The following is a 19,226-nucleotide window of genomic DNA, read 5'->3' as shown; positions in this document are numbered from 1 at the left end:
AAAGTCAAATATTGAATCTACGGGGCCTAGATCACCTTCGACTGGCATGGGCAAAACAAGACAACAAACATAAAACTTTAGGAATCACCTTAATGGCATGTCCGATGCGGATGGCTGCTTTTAACTGGACGGAAACTAGGAGGAAAGTTCATGGTGCTGTAATGGAGAACATCCATCGAACTATGGACCTGGTACAAAAAGTCAGATTCATCAACTCCTGCGTTTTGTCTAAAGCGTATTTCACTGCACAGGTATTTCCAATCCCTAAACTAGTAGCGAAAGGGATCATGTCCACTGTTACCAATTATTTATGGCGAGGAGACATATTCAGGGTTGGTGCGACTACGGTTATACTGGATGTCAGAAACGGGGGCCTCGGTTTGGTGGATATTCGCAATAAAGCGTCTGCTCTCTTCCTCAAACGGACTTTCCATATACTCAGAGAACTTCCACAATGTATAACCGCGAAGCTCTTTGAGGCTGTGACACCCCATAGCCTGCAAGCACCGATTGATGTGCGAAGGATTAATGCCCGTCTGCAGTATGTGAGGAACTTTTTCCTCGAAGCAAGTTATCTTAGTGACGAAATCAGAAGCAACGCACGTATCACAGCGCGCGACATCATACGTGAAAGGAAGTTAAATGAGGGTAGAAACAAAATTGAAACGAAATTCCCAAATTGTGACTGGAAAGCTGTATGGCGGAACATCAACTATGCCGGGCTATCTACAGACGCTATTTCCGCATGGTACAAAACAGTTAATAATGTCATCAGCACCAACGAGAGACTATATGGGATCGGTTTAAACCAGACACACCTTTGTGGAAAATGCAATCTGGTGGATACACTCAGCCACAGATTCACCTGTGGTGGCAATGTGCATAACTGGAATTGGATCAGGCAACAAATCGCCTTTCTCACCAGATCCTCTACGCAATATATAACGCCGTCGTTCCTCCTGAGACCGGACATGACATACTTTCCGAAATTAAAAACCTCCGCCATTAGCTGGTTACTGGGAAAATATATTAGTTATGTCATCCACTCACTTGGGTCGGACAACGAGATAGAATTCCGCGTTTACATGAAGTGTGAATATGCAAAAATCAGCACGTATCGCAACCACAAGAAGCACTATGGCAACATGCTGAAGATCATTTTTGAAAGAATGGGTGTTGGTTAAATATGTGAAACCACTACAACACCTTGAACGAGAACGAACAGAAGAAAAATAAAAGTCACTTGGTTTACTTTAACCTTGCTTCCGGAACTTTTAACTTTTTTTTTGTATGTGTTTAATTGGATTGTATTTAAACTGGTTCATAGTCAAGAAAACTGGTATTAAATATGCTATTATTTTTTATTCAATGGACAGTTTACAAATTAAACAGTGAATTAAACTTTGAAAACAAACCCAGTGATTGGGTGACAATAGTTTGCACCTTAGAATAATCTCAGTTATCTTGAGCAAAGTTTTCACTGTAACCCACTATTAAAGTTTGTTTTACCATTATTACTGTATAAGACATATTTAGCATAAAAATAGTTTAAAACTGGTTCTTTTCTTTTAATGTTGCCAATGGTTTAATCATTAATTGTACTGTTGATCTTGAAATGTATGTTTTAGTAAAATACAATTAAAAAAAAAGTGGCAGAGCGCTGACCTAGTAAACCAGAGGTCGTGAGTTCGATCCTCACAGGAGGCAAGTGAATTTTGTAACAGCCCCTCCCACCGTGGCCCTTTCGAAAAAAGCGGTCAAGGATAAAAAAAATTATGAATGGGTGCGGTATTTAAGAAATGCTCTCGCAAATGAATAGTGTGAATGGTGCTATTAAAGTGGGGACCAGAAACTGCTGCTTTTGGCAGTCTCCGGAGAATGCCGACGTGAAATACTTAGTTCTTGTGATGTATTTTCTACCCTGATAAAGACCCTCGCGATTGTCGTCGTCGTCGGCGGCGCCGCCACCGCTTTGGTAATAGCGACAATTCGCCATTGTATCACATAGGGTGAGGTACCTTCTGCAAGCGACTGAGATGGCACTAAGCGATTGAAGCTGATTTGCCACCTCTTGTTTGATCAGCGTCATAAGGGCTTGAATGTAACTTGCGATAGGACACAGGAAGAAGTAGCGTCGTACTCTTAGTACTGAAATTTGAGATGGAGAACTGCGTCAAAGATGGGAAATTCATTCTGCCAAGTGTACAAATGGAGAAAATGAGGTGTGAGTGGGGAAGTATATTGCGCCAGTGACCGTGTGGCCTAATGGATAAGGCGTCGGACTTCGGATCCGAAGATTGCAGATTCGAATCCTGTCACGGTCGAGTTTTTCCTGTTCTGCAAAAGATGCGTGCTGTTTTACTGTGTTGTTTGAGTACTCTAAAACTAGTTGGAAGTTGCTGCTGTCCGCTTCCTGGCTGCAAAACCGGCGTCTACCAGAAGCACAAGCAAGACAAGGGTGATCTGTAGCGAAGTTTTCGGCACAGTGCCGTTCAGGAGAGTTTTTGTTGGAACTACTGCATCTGATTCAGGACCCAAGGGCTACGCCACAGGCATCTGCGCACAGTCGAGCATGTGTGTTGAATAATGGTGCTGATAGCCACGTATCATTTCATGCAGATTTGATGCCTTTCGGAGACAATTTTTCATTGAATAGGATTGTAGCTGATTTGTGGCAGCAGGAAATAAGCTGTAGTCAAATGAATCTTCAATAGATGGTCGCAGGTCAAATCAGTATTGTATGGCTCGTAACGCGTTGCGTGCAGCCCGGCTAGCTCAGTCGGTAGAGCATGAGACTCTTAATCTCAGGGTCGTGGGTTCGAGCCCCACGCTGGGCGGCGCAAAACTTTGTGTCTTCGCGGATCCAACATGCGCCCCTCTCGTGAGCCTTGCGTAATGAACGTAACGGGTTACGACGATGCCTAGCTTCGTATGAATATCAGAGGAACGGTATTTGAAGCTGAAAGTAACTCTGAAATGAAATAAATGTGTTGTTTTGCAATTTTAGTTGTACATCGATATAGTGTGAGATGTGAAGGAAAGCAGCAGCTGTGCTAACTAAATGCAAATAATGGTCGCTAATGCGGTGCGTTTCGAGCTGAAGGGCTCCGATTCACTAGTCTGTAAGAGCAAAGTACCCGAAAAGTGCGCTAGGAGGCGCCTCCTCAGCTCAGTGGTAATAACATTAATAAAATACAGTCACCCTTGAAATTGGCAGCACTAAAAGAATTCTTGTACCAGTCCGGAACAGATATCGCGTTGCTACAAGAAGTTGCGATAGCGGAATCTCGGATCCCAGGCTTTTTTGAAATTGTTAATGTTTCTACGGAAGCCAATATCGGTACAGCCATTCTTATAAGGGAAGGCATTCCGGTGACTGAAATCGAACGACTAGAATCAGGAAGAGCAATAGGCATAAAAATTTTCGATGTGACAGTGATTTACCTTTACGCCCCATCAGGAACTTCCCACAAATTGGATCGTGCGAAGTTTTTTCAAGATGAACTGATTTATTTATTGAGGAAAAATCCGTGTTCTCTTATACTAGGTGGAGATTTTAACTGTGTTTTAAACCAGAAAGATCAACAACCCAACTTCAACTACTCGCCACAGTTAAAAAAGTTAGTAAGTGATCTACACCTTAAGGATGTGTGGGAACTTCAGCACCCGACGTCAGTCGGGTTCACGTATATAACCAGCCACTCTCGCAGCAGACTAGATAGAATTTACGTGTCATCAAATTTGCAAAATTATTTATTAAACGTTGAGACAATTCCAGTGTATTTTAGCGATCACAGTACACTTTTAACTTGCTTTAATCTAAGTGTACAGCCAACCCGTCGATTCAGAGGCCATTGGAACTTAAATATCTCTGTTTTAACTGACGAAGAACTGGAACAGGAAGAAAGGTTTGCGTGGACTATGTGCCTCCGCACAGTAGACAAACACCCAACAGTCATTGACTGGTGGACAAGGAGGGCTAAACCAAGGCTGCGGAAGCCGGCCGAAGTGGCCGTGCGGTTAAAGGCGCTGCAGTCTGGAACCGCAAGACCGCTACGGTCGCAGGTTCGAAACCTGCCTCGGGCATGGATGTTTGTGTTGTCCTTAGGTTAGTTAGGTTTAACTAGTTCTAAGTTCTAGGGGACTAATGACCTCAGCAGTTGAGTCCCATAGTGCTCAGAGCCAAGGCTGCGGAAAGTTGTCATGCAGTATAGTGCAGCGACGCACAGGGAGTTGAGGAATACAATGGAGTTTTATTATCAGGTTTTAAGAGACTTATATAAACAGGCACATGATGACGTAATTCGTCTGAATGATATCAAAAAAATAAAAGCCAAGTTATTAAGCATTAAACGGCAACAGATGGAGGGACTAAAAATTAAATCGAAAGCCACATCAGTCATAGTAGATGAAACAGCTTCTCTGTATCACTTGGTGCGGCATGCTAAAAATAGACGTCAAACTTTTATTGATGAAGTCCAGACGCATACTGGTACAAAGCTCACATGCCAGAAAGAAATACTGGACGAAGTCCACAGGTACTATGAAACCTTATATGCCCCTACCACAGTGGAAGATGCAGCTCTCGCGGATTTTCTCACTATTTTAGGTCCACAATTGTCGGGAACAGACAACGCTGACATCCTGTCACCTATTACTAAAGATGAAGTGCATGAGGCAGTGCGTAACTCACCTCTCAAAAAATCTCCGGGACTTGATGGCCTCCCTGTGGAGTTTTATGCCCGCTACTGGTCTATAATTGGGGATAAGATCACTTTCATGGCAAATGAGGTCCTGAACGGAAAAACGGTCCCTGCAGAGTTTAAGGAAAGTAAAATAGTACTGATTCCTAAGAGTAAAGGCAAAACCAACTTAAACAATTTTCGGCCTCTTTCGCTACTAAATTCTGATTACAAAATAATTTCGCGTATTATCAACAAAAGACTCTCTGCCTTTTCCAACAAAATATTGCGTCATCACCAATCTTGCTCTCCGACCAGAACGATATTCGAAAGTCTATCTGCATACAGAGACGTCATTGCAATTACCTCAGTGACAAGTATAAAATGTGCTTTAATCTTTATCGATTTCAACAAAGCTTTTGACCGCGTTAGTCATAGATACCTCTTTGCGACGCTGTCAAGAATGGCTTTCCACCCCCAGATTGTGAACATGCTAAGGAATATTGCAACAGGTGTAAATGCGAAAATTGCAATCAACGGCCAAACATCTAAACCCATTCAGATAAGGCGAGGGGTTCCACAGGGCAGTCCCTTATCAATGTTTTTATTTTCAGTATCATTAGAGCTCTTCCTCCGCACTGTCCACGCAAGATTAACAGGCATAACATTGAGTGGTGAGAAAACTGTCATACGAGCTTATGCTGATGACGTGGGCGTTGTAATAAGCAATAAGGAGGAGACAGTTACACTGGAAAGAGAAATCCAAAGATATTGTCTAGCGTCGGGAGCGACAGCAAATGAAAACAAAAGTCAAATATTGAATCTACGGGGCCTAGATCACCTTCGACTGGCATGGGCAAAACAAGACAACAAACATAAAACTTTAGGAATCACCTTAATGGCATGTCCGATGCGGATGGCTGCTTTTAACTGGACGGAAACTAGGAGGAAAGTTCATGGTGCTGTAATGGAGAACATCCATCGAACTATGGACCTGGTACAAAAAGTCAGATTCATCAACTCCTGCGTTTTGTCTAAAGCGTATTTCACTGCACAGGTATTTCCAATCCCTAAACTAGTAGCGAAAGGGATCATGTCCACTGTTACCAATTATTTATGGCGAGGAGACATATTCAGGGTTGGTGCGACTACGGTTATACTGGATGTCAGAAACGGGGGCCTCGGTTTGGTGGATATTCGCAATAAAGCGTCTGCTCTCTTCCTCAAACGGACTTTCCATATACTCAGAGAACTTCCACAATGTATAACCGCGAAGCTCTTTGAGGCTGTGACACCCCATAGCCTGCAAGCACCGATTGATGTGCGAAGGATTAATGCCCGTCTGCAGTATGTGAGGAACTTTTTCCTCGAAGCAAGTTATCTTAGTGACGAAATCAGAAGCAACGCACGTATCACAGCGCGCGACATCATACGTGAAAGGAAGTTAAATGAGGGTAGAAACAAAATTGAAACGAAATTCCCAAATTGTGACTGGAAAGCTGTATGGCGGAACATCAACTATGCCGGGCTATCTACAGACGCTATTTCCGCATGGTACAAAACAGTTAATAATGTCATCAGCACCAACGAGAGACTATATGGGATCGGTTTAAACCAGACACACCTTTGTGGAAAATGCAATCTGGTGGATACACTCAGCCACAGATTCACCTGTGGTGGCAATGTGCATAACTGGAATTGGATCAGGCAACAAATCGCCTTTCTCACCAGATCCTCTACGCAATATATAACGCCGTCGTTCCTCCTGAGACCGGACATGACATACTTTCCGAAATTAAAAACCAACGCCATTAGCTGGTTACTGGGAAAATATATTAGTTATGTCATCCACTCACTTGGGTCGGACAACGAGATAGAATTCCGCGTTTACATGAAGTGTGAATATGCAAAAATCAGCACGTATCGCAACCACAAGAAGCACTATGGCAACATGCTGAAGATCATTTTTGAAAGAATGGGTGTTGGTTAAATATGTGAAACCACTACAACACCTTGAACGAGAACGAACAGAAGAAAAATAAAAGTCACTTGGTTTACTTTAACCTTGCTTCCGGAACTTTTAACTTTTTTTTTGTATGTGTTTAATTGGATTGTATTTAAACTGGTTCATAGTCAAGAAAACTGGTATTAAATATGCTATTATTTTTTATTCAATGGACAGTTTACAAATTAAACAGTGAATTAAACTTTGAAAACAAACCCAGTGATTGGGTGACAATAGTTTGCACCTTAGAATAATCTCAGTTATCTTGAGCAAAGTTTTCACTGTAACCCACTATTAAAGTTTGTTTTACCATTATTACTGTATAAGACATATTTAGCATAAAAATAGTTTAAAACTGGTTCTTTTCTTTTAATGTTGCCAATGGTTTAATCATTAATTGTACTGTTGATCTTGAAATGTATGTTTTAGTAAAATACAATTAAAAAAAAAGTGGCAGAGCGCTGACCTAGTAAACCAGAGGTCGTGAGTTCGATCCTCACAGGAGGCAAGTGAATTTTGTAACAGCCCCTCCCACCGTGGCCCTTTCGAAAAAAGCGGTCAAGGATAAAAAAAATTATGAATGGGTGCGGTATTTAAGAAATGCTCTCGCAAATGAATAGTGTGAATGGTGCTATTAAAGTGGGGACCAGAAACTGCTGCTTTTGGCAGTCTCCGGAGAACGCCGACGTGAAATACTTAGTTCTTGTGATGTATTTTCTACCCTGATAAAGACCCTCGCGATTGTCGTCGTCGTCGGCGGCGCCGCCACCGCTTTGGTAATAGCGACAATTCGCCATTGTATCACATAGGGTGAGGTACCTTCCGCAAGCGACTGAGATGGCACTAAGCGATTGAAGCTGATTTGCCACCTCTTGTTTGATCAGCGTCATAAGGGCTTGAATGTAACTTGCGATAGGACACAGCAAGAAGTAGCGTCGTACTCTTAGTACTGAAATTTGAGATGGAGAACTGCGTCAAAGATGGGAAATTCATTCTGCCAAGTGTACAAATGGAGAAAATGAGATGTGAGTGGGGAAGTATATTGCGCCAGTGACCGTGTGGCCTAATGGATAAGGCGTCGGACTTCGGATCCGAAGATTGCAGATTCGAATCCTGTCACGGTCGAGTTTTTCCTGTTCTGCAAAAGATGCGTGCTGTTTTACTGTGTTGTTTGAGTACTCTAAAACTAGTTGGAAGTTGCTGCTGTCCGCTTCCTGGCTGCAAAACCGGCGTCTACCAGAAGCACAAGCAAGACAAGGGTGATCTGTAGCGAAGTTTTCGGCACAGTGCCGTTCAGGAGAGTTTTTGTTGGAACTACTGCATCTGATTCAGGACCCAAGGGCTACGCCACAGGCATCTGCGCATAGTCGAGCATGTGTGTTGAATAATGGTGCTGATAGCCACGTATCATTTCATGCAGATTTGATGCCTTTCGGAGACAATTTTTCATTGAATAGGATTGTAGCTGATTTGTGGCAGCAGGAAATAAGCTGTAGTCAAATGAATCTTCAATAGATGGTCGCAGGTCAAATCAGTATTGTATGGCTCGTAACGCGTTGCGTGCAGCCCGGCTAGCTCAGTCGGTAGAGCATGAGACTCTTAATCTCAGGGTCGTGGGTTCGAGCCCCACGCTGGGCGGCGCAAAACTTTGTGTCTTCGCGGATCCAACATGCGCCCCTCTCGTGAGCCTTGCGTAATGAACGTAACGGGTTACGACGATGCCTAGCTTCGTATGAATTTCAGAGGAACGGTATTTGAAGCTGAAAGTGACTCTGAAATGAAATAAATGTGTTGTTTTGCAATTTTAGTTGTACATCGATATAGTGTGAGATGTGAAGGAAAGCAGCAGCTGTGCTAACTAAATGCAAATAATGGTCGCTAATGCGGTGCGTTTCGAGCTGAAGGGCTCCGATTCACTAGTCTGTAAGAACAAAGTACCCGAAAAGTGCGCTAGGAGGCGCCTCCTCAGCTCAGTGGTAATAACATTAATAAAATACAGTCACCCTTGAAATTGGCAGCACTAAAAGAATTCTTGTACCAGTCCGGAACAGATATCGCGTTGCTACAAGAAGTTGCGATAGCGGAATCTCGGATCCCAGGCTTTTTTGAAATTGTTAATGTTTCTACGGAAGCCAATATCGGTACAGCCATTCTAATAAGGGAAGGCATTCCGGTGACTGAAATCGAACGACTAGAATCAGGAAGAGCAATAGGCATAAAAATTTTCGATGTGACAGTGATTTACCTTTACGCCCCATCAGGAACTTCCCACAAATTGGATCGTGCGAAGTTTTTTCAAGATGAACTGATTTATTTATTGAGGAAAAATCCGTGTTCTCTTATACTAGGTGGAGATTTTAACTGTGTTTTAAACCAGAAAGATCAACAACCCAACTTCAACTACTCGCCACAGTTAAAAAAGTTAGTAAGTGATCTACACCTTAAGGATGTGTGGGAACTTCAGCACCCGACGTCAGTCGGGTTCACGTATATAACCAGCCACTCTCGCAGCAGACTAGATAGAATTTACGTGTCATCAAATTTGCAAAATTATTTATTAAACGTTGAGACAATTCCAGTGTATTTTAGCGATCACAGTACACTTTTAACTTGCTTTAATCTAAGTGTACAGCCAACCCGTCGATTCAGAGGCCATTGGAACTTAAATATCTCTGTTTTAACTGACGAAGAACTGGAACAGGAAGAAAGGTTTGCGTGGACTATGTGCCTCCGCACAGTAGACAAACACCCAACAGTCATTGACTGGTGGACAAGGAGGGCTAAACCAAGGCTGCGGAAAGTTGTCATGCAGTATAGTGCAGCGAGGCACAGGGAGTTGAGGAATACAATGGAGTTTTATTATAAGGTTTTAAGAGACTTATATAAACAGGCACATGATGACGTAATTCGTCTGAATGATATCAAAAAAATAAAAGCCAAGTTATTAAGCATTAAACGGCAACAGATGGAGGGACTAAAAATTAAATCGAAAGCCACATCAGTCATAGCAGATGAAACAGCTTCTCTGTATCACTTGGTGCGGCATGCTAAAAATAGACGTCAAACTTTTATTGATGAAGTCCAGACGCATACTGGTACAAAGCTCACATGCCAGAAAGAAATACTGGACGAAGTCCACAGGTACTATGAAACCTTATATGCCCCTACCATAGTGGAAGATGCAGCTCTCGCGGATTTTCTCACTATTTTAGGTCCACAATTGTCGGGAACAGACAACGCTGACATCCTGTCACCTATTACTAAAGATGAAGTGCATGAGGCAGTGCGTAACTCACCTCTCAAAAAATCTCCGGGACTTGATGGCCTCCCTGTGGAGTTTTATGCCCGCTACTGGTCTATAATTGGGGATAAGATCACTTTCATGGCAAATGAGGTCCTGAACGGAAAAACGGTCCCTGCAGAGTTTAAGGAAAGTTAAATAGTACTGATTCCTAAGAGTAAAGGCAAAACCAACTTAAACAATTTTCGGCCTCTTTCGCTACTAAATTCTGATTACAAAATAATTTCGCGTATTATCAACAAAAGACTCTCTGCCTTTTCCAACAAAATATTGCGTCATCACCAATCTTGCTCTCCGACCAGAACGATATTCGAAAGTCTATCTGCATACAGAGACGTCATTGCAATTACCTCAGTGACAAGTATAAAATGTGCTTTAATCTTTATCGATTTCAACAAAGCTTTTGACCGCGTTAGTCATAGATACCTCTTTGCGACGCTGTCAAGAATGGCTTTCCACCCCCAGATTGTGAACATGCTAAGGAATATTGCAACAGGTGTAAATGCGAAAATTGCAATCAACGGCCAAACATCTAAACCCATTCAGATAAGGCGAGGGGTTCCACAGGGCAGTCCCTTATCAATGTTTTTATTTTCAGTATCATTAGAGCTCTTCCTCCGCACTGTCCACGCAAGATTAACAGGCATAACATTGAGTGGTGAGAAAACTGTCATACGAGCTTATGCTGATGACGTGGGCGTTGTAATAAGCAATAAGGAGGAGACAGTTACACTGGAAAGAGAAATCCAAAGATATTGTCTAGCGTCGGGAGCGACAGCAAATGAAAACAAAAGTCAAATATTGAATCTACGGGGCCTAGATCACCTTCGACTGGCAGGGGCAAAACAAGACAACAAACATAAAACTTTAGGAATCACCTTAATGGCATGTCCGATGCGGATGGCTGCTTTTAACTGGACGGAAACTAGGAGGAAAGTTCATGGTGCTGTAATGGAGAACATCCATCGAACTGTGGACCTGGTACAAAAAGTCAGATTCATCAACTCCTGCGTTTTGTCTAAAGCGTATTTCACTGCACAGGTATTTCCAATCCCTAAACTAGTAGCGAAAGGGATCATGTCCACTGTTACCAATTATTTATGGCGAGGAGACATATTCAGGGTTGGTGCGACTACGGTTATACTGGATGTCAGAAACGGGGGCCTCGGTTTGGTGGATATTCGCAATAAAGCGTCTGCTCTCTTCCTCAAACGGACTTTCCATATACTCAGAGAACTTCCACAATGTATAACCGCGAAGCTCTTTGAGGCTGTGACACCCCATAGCCTGCAAGCACCGATTGATGTGCGAAGGATTAATGCCCGTCTGCAGTATGTGAGGAACTTTTTCCTCGAAGCAAGTTATCTTAGTGACGAAATCAGAAGCAACGCACGTATCACAGCGCGCGACATCATACGTGAAAGGAAGTTAAATGAGGGTAGAAACAAAATTGAAACGAAATTCCCAAATTGTGACTGGAAAGCTGTATGGCGGAACATCAACTATGCCGGGCTATCTACAGACGCTATTTCCGCATGGTACAAAACAGTTAATAATGTCATCAGCACCAACGAGAGACTATATGGGATCGGTTTAAACCAGACACACCTTTGTGGAAAATGCAATCTGGTGGATACACTCAGCCACAGATTCACCTGTGGTGGCAATGTGCATAACTGGAATTGGATCAGGCAACAAATCGCCTTTCTCACCAGATCCTCTACGCAATATATAACGCCGTCGTTCCTCCTGAGACCGGACATGACATACTTTCCGAAATTAAAAACCAACGCCATTAGCTGGTTACTGGGAAAATATATTAGTTATGTCATCCACTCACTTGGGTCGGACAACGAGATAGAATTCCGCGTTTACGTGAAGTGTGAATATGCAAAAATCAGCACGTATCGCAACCACAAGAAGCACTATGGCAACATGCTGAAGATCATTTTTGAAAGAATGGGTGTTGGTTAAATATGTGAAACCACTACAACACCTTGAACGAGAACGAACAGAAGAAAAATAAAAGTCACTTGGTTTACTTTAACCTTGCTTCCGGAACTTTTAACTTTTTTTTTGTATGTGTTTAATTGGATTGTATTTAAACTGGTTCATAGTCAAGAAAACTGGTATTAAATATGCTATTATTTTTTATTCAATGGACAGTTTACAAATTAAACAGTGAATTAAACTTTGAAAACAAACCCAGTGATTGGGTGACAATAGTTTGCACCTTAGAATAATCTCAGTTATCTTGAGCAAAGTTTTCACTGTAACCCACTATTAAAGTTTGTTTTACCATTATTACTGTATAAGACATATTTAGCATAAAAATAGTTTAAAACTGGTTCTTTTCTTTTAATGTTGCCAATGGTTTAATCATTAATTGTACTGTTGATCTTGAAATGTATGTTTTAGTAAAATACAATTAAAAAAAAGTGGCAGAGCGCTGACCTAGTAAACCAGAGGTCGTGAGTTCGATCCTCACAGGAGGCAAGTGAATTTTGTAACAGCCCCTCCCACCGTGGCCCTTTCGAAAAAAGCGGTCAAGGATAAAAAAAATTATGAATGGGTGCGGTATTTAAGAAATGCTCTCGCAAATGAATAGTGTGAATGGTGCTATTAAAGTGGGGACCAGAAACTGCTGCTTTTGGCAGTCTCCGGAGAATGCCGACGTGAAATACTTAGTTCTTGTGATGTATTTTCTACCCTGATAAAGACCCTCGCGATTGTCGTCGTCGTCGGCGGCGCCGCCACCGCTTTGGTAATAGCGACAATTCGCCATTGTATCACATAGGGTGAGGTACCTTCTGCAAGCGACTGAGATGGCACTAAGCGATTGAAGCTGATTTGCCACCTCTTGTTTGATCAGCGTCATAAGGGCTTGAATGTAACTTGCGATAGGACACAGCAAGAAGTAGCGTCGTACTCTTAGTACTGAAATTTGAGATGGAGAACTGCGTCAAAGATGGGAAATTCATTCTGCCAAGTGTACAAATGGAGAAAATGAGGTGTGAGTGGGGAAGTATATTGCGCCAGTGACCGTGTGGCCTAATGGATAAGGCGTCGGACTTCGGATCCGGAGATTGCAGATTCGAATCCTGTCACGGTCGAGTTTTTCCTGTTCTGCAAAAGATGCGTGCTGTTTTACTGTGTTGTTTGAGTACTCTAAAACTAGTTGGAAGTTGCTGCTGTCCGCTTCCTGGCTGCAAAACCGGCGTCTACCAGAAGCACAAGCAAGACAAGTGTGATCTGTAGCGAAGTTTTCGGCACAGTGCCGTTCAGGAGAGTTTTTGTTGGAACTACTGCATCTGATTCAGGACCCAAGGGCTACGCCACAGGCATCTGCGCACAGTCGAGCATGTGTGTTGGATAATGGTGCTGATAGCCACGTATCATTTCATGCAGATTTGATGCCTTTCGGAGACAATTTTTCATTGAATAGGATTGTAGCTGATTTGTGGCAGCAGGAAATAAGCTGTAGTCAAATGAATCTTCAATAGATGGTCGCAGGTCAAATCAGTATTGTATGGCTCGTAACGCGTTGCGTGCAGCCCGGCTAGCTCAGTCGGTAGAGCATGAGACTCTTAATCTCAGGGTCGTGGGTTCGAGCCCCACGCTGGGCGGCGCAAAACTTTGTGTCTTCGCGGATCCAACATGCGCCCCTCTCGTAAGCCTTGCGTAATGAACGTAACGGGTTACGACGATGCCTAGCTTCGTATGAATATCAGAGGAACGGTATTTGAAGCTGAAAGTGACTCTGAAATGAAATAAATGTGTTGTTTTGCAATTTTAGTTGTACATCGATATAGTGTGAGATGTGAAGGAAAGCAGCAGCTGTGCTAACTAAATGCAAATAATGGTCGCTAATGCGGTGCGTTTCGAGCTGAAGGGCTCCGATTCACTAGTCTGTAAGAACAAAGTACCCGAAAAGTGCGCTAGGAGGCGCCTCCTCAGCTCAGTGGTAATAACATTAATAAAATACAGTCACCCTTGAAATTGGCAGCACTAAAAGAATTCTTGTACCAGTCCGGAACAGATATCGCGTTGCTACAAGAAGTTGCGATAGCGGAATCTCGGATCCCAGGCTTTTTTGAAATTGTTAATGTTTCTACGGAAGCCAATATCGGTACAGCCATTCTTATGAGGGAAGGCATTCCGGTGACTGAAATCGAACGACTAGAATCAGGAAGAGCAATAGGCATAAAAATTTTCGATGTGACAGTGATTTACCTTTACGCCCCATCAGGAACTTCCCACAAATTGGATCGTGCGAAGTTTTTTCAAGATGAACTGATTTATTTATTGAGGAAAAATCCGTGTTCTCTTATACTAGGTGGAGATTTTAACTGTGTTTTAAACCAGAAAGATCAACAACCCAACTTCAACTACTCGCCACAGTTAAAAAAGTTAGTAATTGATCTACACCTTAAGGATGTGTGGGAACTTCAGCACCCGACGTCAGTCGGGTTCACGTATATAACCAGCCACTCTCGCAGCAGACTAGATAGAATTTACGTGTCATCAAATTTGCAAAATTATTTATTAAACGTTGAGACAATTCCAGTGTATTTTAGCGATCACAGTACACTTTTAACTTGCTTTAATCTAAGTGTACAGCCAACCCGTCGATTCAGAGGCCATTGGAACTTAAATATCTCTGTTTTAACTGACGAAGAACTGGAACAGGAAGAAAGGTTTGCGTGGACTATGTGCCTCCGCACAGTAGACAAACACCCAACAGTCATTGACTGGTGGACAAGGAGGGCTAAACCAAGGCTGCGGAAGCCGGCCGAAGTGGCCGTGCGGTTAAAGGCGCTGCAGTCTGGAACCGCAAGACCGCTACGGTCGCAGGTTCGAATCCTGCCTCGGGCATGGATGTTTGTGTTGTCCTTAGGTTAGTTAGGTTTAACTAGTTCTAAGTTCTAGGGGACTAATGACCTCAGCAGTTGAGTCCCATAGTGCTCAGAGCCAAGGCTGCGGAAAGTTGTCATGCTGTATAGTGCAGCGAGGCACAGGGAGTTGAGGAATACAATGGAGTTTTATTATAAGGTTTTAAGAGACTTATATAAACAGGCACATGATGACGTAATTCGTCTGAATGATATCAAAAAAAATAAAAGCCAAGTTATTAAGCATTAAACGGCAACAGATGGAGGGACTAAAAATTAAATCGAAAGCCACATCAGTCATAGCAGATGAAACAGCTTCTCTGTATCACTTGGTGCGGCATGCTAAAAATAGACGTCAAACTTTTATTGATGAAGTCCAGACGCATACTGGTACAAAGCTCACATGCCAGAAAGAAATACTGGACGAAGTCCACAGGTACTATGAAACCTTATATGCCCCTACCACAGTGGAAGATGCAGCTCTCGCGGATTTTCTCACTATTTTAGGTCCACAATTGTCGGGAACAGACAACGCTGACATCCTGTCACCTATTACTAAAGATGAAGTGCATGAGGCAGTGCGTAACTCACCTCTCAAAAAATCTCCGGGACTTGATGGCCTCCCTGTGGAGTTTTATGCCCGCTACTGGTCTATAATTGGGGATAAGATCACTTTCATGGCAAATGAGGTCCTGAACGGAAAAACGGTCCCTGCAGAGTTTAAGGAAAGTAAAATAGTACTGATTCCTAAGAGTAAAGGCAAAACCAACTTAAACAATTTTCGGCCTCTTTCGCTACTAAATTCTGATTACAAAATAATTTCGCGTATTATCAACAAAAGACTCTCTGCCTTTTCCAACAAAATATTGCGTCATCACCAATCTTGCTCTCCGACCAGAACGATATTCGAAAGTCTATCTGCATACAGAGACGTCATTGCAATTACCTCAGTGACAAGTATAAAATGTGCTTTAATCTTTATCGATTTCAACAAAGCTTTTGACCGCGTTAGTCATAGATACCTCTTTGCGACGCTGTCAAGAATGGCTTTCCACCCCCAGATTGTGAACATGCTAAGGAATATTGCAACAGGTGTAAATGCGAAAATTGCAATCAACGGCCAAACATCTAAACCCATTCAGATAAGGCGAGGGGTTCCACAGGGCAGTCCCTTATCAATGTTTTTATTTTCAGTATCATTAGAGCTCTTCCTCCGCACTGTCCACGCAAGATTAACAGGCATAACATTGAGTGGTGAGAAAACTGTCATACGAGCTTATGCTGATGACGTGGGCGTTGTAATAAGCAATAAGGAGGAGACAGTTACACTGGAAAGAGAAATCCAAAGATATTGTCTAGCGTCGGGAGCGACAGCAAATGAAAACAAAAGTCAAATATTGAATCTACGGGGCCTAGATCACCTTCGACTGGCAGGGGCAAAACAAGACAACAAACATAAAACTTTAGGAATCACCTTAATGGCATGTCCGATGCGGATGGCTGCTTTTAACTGGACGGAAACTAGGAGGAAAGTTCATGGTGCTGTAATGGAGAACATCCATCGAACTATGGACCTGGTACAAAAAGTCAGATTCATCAACTCCTGCGTTTTGTCTAAAGCGTATTTCACTGCACAGGTATTTCCAATCCCTAAACTAGTAGCGAAAGGGATCATGTCCACTGTTACCAATTATTTATGGCGAGGAGACATATTCAGGGTTGGTGCGACTACGGTTATACTGGATGTCAGAAACGGGGGCCTCGGTTTGGTGGATATTCGCAATAAAGCGTCTGCTCTCTTCCTCAAACGGACTTTCCATATACTCAGAGAACTTCCACAATGTATAACCGCGAAGCTCTTTGAGGCTGTGACACCCCATAGCCTGCAAGCACCGATTGATGTGCGAAGGATTAATGCCCGTCTGCAGTATGTGAGGAACTTTTTCCTCGAAGCAAGTTATCTTAGTGACGAAATCAGAAGCAACGCACGTATCACAGCGCGCGACATCATACGTGAAAGGAAGTTAAATGAGGGTAGAAACAAAATTGAAACGAAATTCCCAAATTGTGACTGGAAAGCTGTATGGCGGAACATCAACTATGCCGGGCTATCTACAGACGCTATTTCCGCATGGTACAAAACAGTTAATAATGTCATCAGCACCAACGAGAGACTATATGGGATCGGTTTAAACCAGACACACCTTTGTGGAAAATGCAATCTGGTGGATACACTCAGCCACAGATTCACCTGTGGTGGCAATGTGCATAACTGGAATTGGATCAGGCAACAAATCGCCTTTCTCACCAGATCCTCTACGCAATATATAACGCCGTCGTTCCTCCTGAGACCGGACATGACATACTTTCCGAAATTAAAAACCAACGCCATTAGCTGGTTACTGGGAAAATATATTAGTTATGTCATCCACTCACTTGGGTCGGACAACGAGATAGAATTCCGCGTTTACATGAAGTGTGAATATGCAAAAATCAGCACGTATCGCAACCACAAGAAGCACTATGGCAACATGCTGAAGATCATTTTTGAAAGAATGGGTGTTGGTTAAATATGTGAAACCACTACAACACCTTGAACGAGAACGAACAGAAGAAAAATAAAAGTCACTTGGTTTACTTTAACCTTGCTTCCGGAACTTTTAACTTTTTTTTTGTATGTGTTTAATTGGATTGTATTTAAACTGGTTCATAGTCAAGAAAACTGGTATTAAATATGCTATTATTTTTTATTCAATGGACAGTTTACAAATTAAACAGTGAATTAAACTTTGAAAACAAACCCAGTGATTGGGTGACAATAGTTTGCACCTTAGAATAATCTCAGTTATCTTGAGCAAAGTTTTCACTGTAACCCACTATTAAAGTTTGTTTTACCATTATTACTGTATAAGACATATTTAGCATAAAAATAGTTTAAAACTGGTTCTTTTCTTTTAATGTTGCCAATGGTTTAATCATTAATTGTACTGTTGATCTTGAAATGTATGTTTTAGTAAAATACAAAAAAAAAAAAAAGTGGCAGAGCGCTGACCTAGTAAACCAGAGGTCGTGAGTTCGATCCTCACAGGAGGCAAGTGAATTTTGTAACAGCCCCTCCCACCGTAGCCCTTTCGAAAAAAGCGGTCAAGGATAAAAAAAATTATGAATGGGTGTGGTATTTAAGAAATGCTCTCGCAAATGAATAGTGTGAATGGTGCTATTAAAGTGGGGACCAGAAACTGCTGCTTTTGGCAGTCTCCGGAGAATGCCGACGTGAAATACTTAGTTCTTGTGATGTATTTTCTACCCTGATAAAGACCCTCGCGATTGTCGTCGTCGTCGGCGGCGCCGCCACCGCTTTGGTAATAGCGACAATTCGCCATTGTATCACATAGGGTGAGGTACCTTCTGGAAGCGACTGAGATGGCACTAAGCGATTGAAGCTGATTTGCCACCTGTTCTGCAAAAGATGCGTGCTGTTTTACTGTGTTGTTTGAGTACTCTAAAACTAGTTGGAAGTTGCTGCTGTCCGCTTCCTGGCTGCAAAACCGGCGTCTACCAGAAGCACAAGCAAGACAAGGGTGATCTGTAGCGAAGTTTTCGGCACAGTGCCGTTCAGGAGAGTTTTTGTTGGAACTACTGCATCTGATTCAGGAGCCAAGGGCTACGCCACAGGCGTCTGCGCACAGTCGAGCATGTGTGTTGAATATGGTGCTGATAGCCACGTATCATTTCAAGCAGATTTGATGCCTTTCGGAGACAATTTTTCATTGAATAGGATTGTAGCTGATTTGTGGCAGCAGGAAATAAGCTGTAGTCAAATGAATCCTCAATAGATGGTCGCAGGTCAAATCAGTATTGTATGGCTCGTAACGCGTTGCGTGCAGCCCGGCTAGCTCAATCGGTAGAGCATGAGACTCTTAATCTCAGGGTCGTGGGTTCGAGCCCCACGCTGGGCGGCGCAAAATTTTGTGTCAACGCGGATCCAACATGCGCCCCTCTCGTGAGCCCTGCGTAATGAACGTAACGGGTTACGACGATGCCTAGCTTCGTATGAATATCAGAGGAACGGTATTTGAAGCTGAAAGTGACTCTGGAATGAATTAAATGTGTTGCTTTGCAATTTTAGTTGTACATCGATATCGTGTGGGATGTGTAGGAAAGCAGCAGCTGTGCTAACTAAGGCTGAAGGGCTCCGATTCACTAGTCTGTAAGAACAAAGTACCCGAAAAGTGCGCTAGGAGGCGCCTCCTTAGCTCAGTGGCAGAGCGCTGGTCTAGTAAACCAGAGGTCGTGAGTTCGATCCTCACAGGAGGAAAATGAATTTTGTAACAGCCCCTCCCACC

General features: G+C 42.8%; 8 non-coding genes across 8 annotated transcripts; all 8 read left to right on the top strand.

Moving 5' to 3' along the window:
- The first annotated feature begins 2,251 nt into the window (after positions 1-2,251).
- Positions 2,252-2,324, top strand: Trnar-ucg (transfer RNA arginine (anticodon UCG)). Its single transcript has one exon. It is a non-coding gene; the product is annotated as a tRNA-Arg (tRNA).
- Positions 2,325-2,764: 440 nt separating this feature from the next.
- On the top strand, positions 2,765-2,837 carry Trnak-cuu (transfer RNA lysine (anticodon CUU)). The gene has a single exon. It is a non-coding gene; the product is annotated as a tRNA-Lys (tRNA).
- Positions 2,838-7,739: 4,902 nt separating this feature from the next.
- Positions 7,740-7,812, top strand: Trnar-ucg (transfer RNA arginine (anticodon UCG)). Its single transcript has one exon. It is a non-coding gene; the product is annotated as a tRNA-Arg (tRNA).
- Positions 7,813-8,252: 440 nt separating this feature from the next.
- On the top strand, positions 8,253-8,325 carry Trnak-cuu (transfer RNA lysine (anticodon CUU)). Its single transcript has one exon. It is a non-coding gene; the product is annotated as a tRNA-Lys (tRNA).
- A 4,703-nt stretch (positions 8,326-13,028) lies between these two features.
- On the top strand, positions 13,029-13,101 carry Trnar-ucg (transfer RNA arginine (anticodon UCG)). The gene has a single exon. It is a non-coding gene; the product is annotated as a tRNA-Arg (tRNA).
- A 440-nt stretch (positions 13,102-13,541) lies between these two features.
- On the top strand, positions 13,542-13,614 carry Trnak-cuu (transfer RNA lysine (anticodon CUU)). Its single transcript has one exon. It is a non-coding gene; the product is annotated as a tRNA-Lys (tRNA).
- A 5,152-nt stretch (positions 13,615-18,766) lies between these two features.
- Positions 18,767-18,839, top strand: Trnak-cuu (transfer RNA lysine (anticodon CUU)). The gene has a single exon. It is a non-coding gene; the product is annotated as a tRNA-Lys (tRNA).
- A 287-nt stretch (positions 18,840-19,126) lies between these two features.
- On the top strand, positions 19,127-19,198 carry Trnat-agu (transfer RNA threonine (anticodon AGU)). Its single transcript has one exon. It is a non-coding gene; the product is annotated as a tRNA-Thr (tRNA).
- The last annotated feature ends 28 nt before the right edge of the window (positions 19,199-19,226 follow it).

This window comes from Schistocerca cancellata, unplaced genomic scaffold (genome assembly GCF_023864275.1).
Source record: "Schistocerca cancellata isolate TAMUIC-IGC-003103 unplaced genomic scaffold, iqSchCanc2.1 HiC_scaffold_1109, whole genome shotgun sequence".
NCBI lineage: Eukaryota > Metazoa > Arthropoda > Insecta > Orthoptera > Acrididae > Schistocerca > Schistocerca cancellata.
The sequence above is the reverse complement of the archived record's forward strand: the minus strand, read 5'-3'. Positions and strand labels throughout refer to the sequence as shown.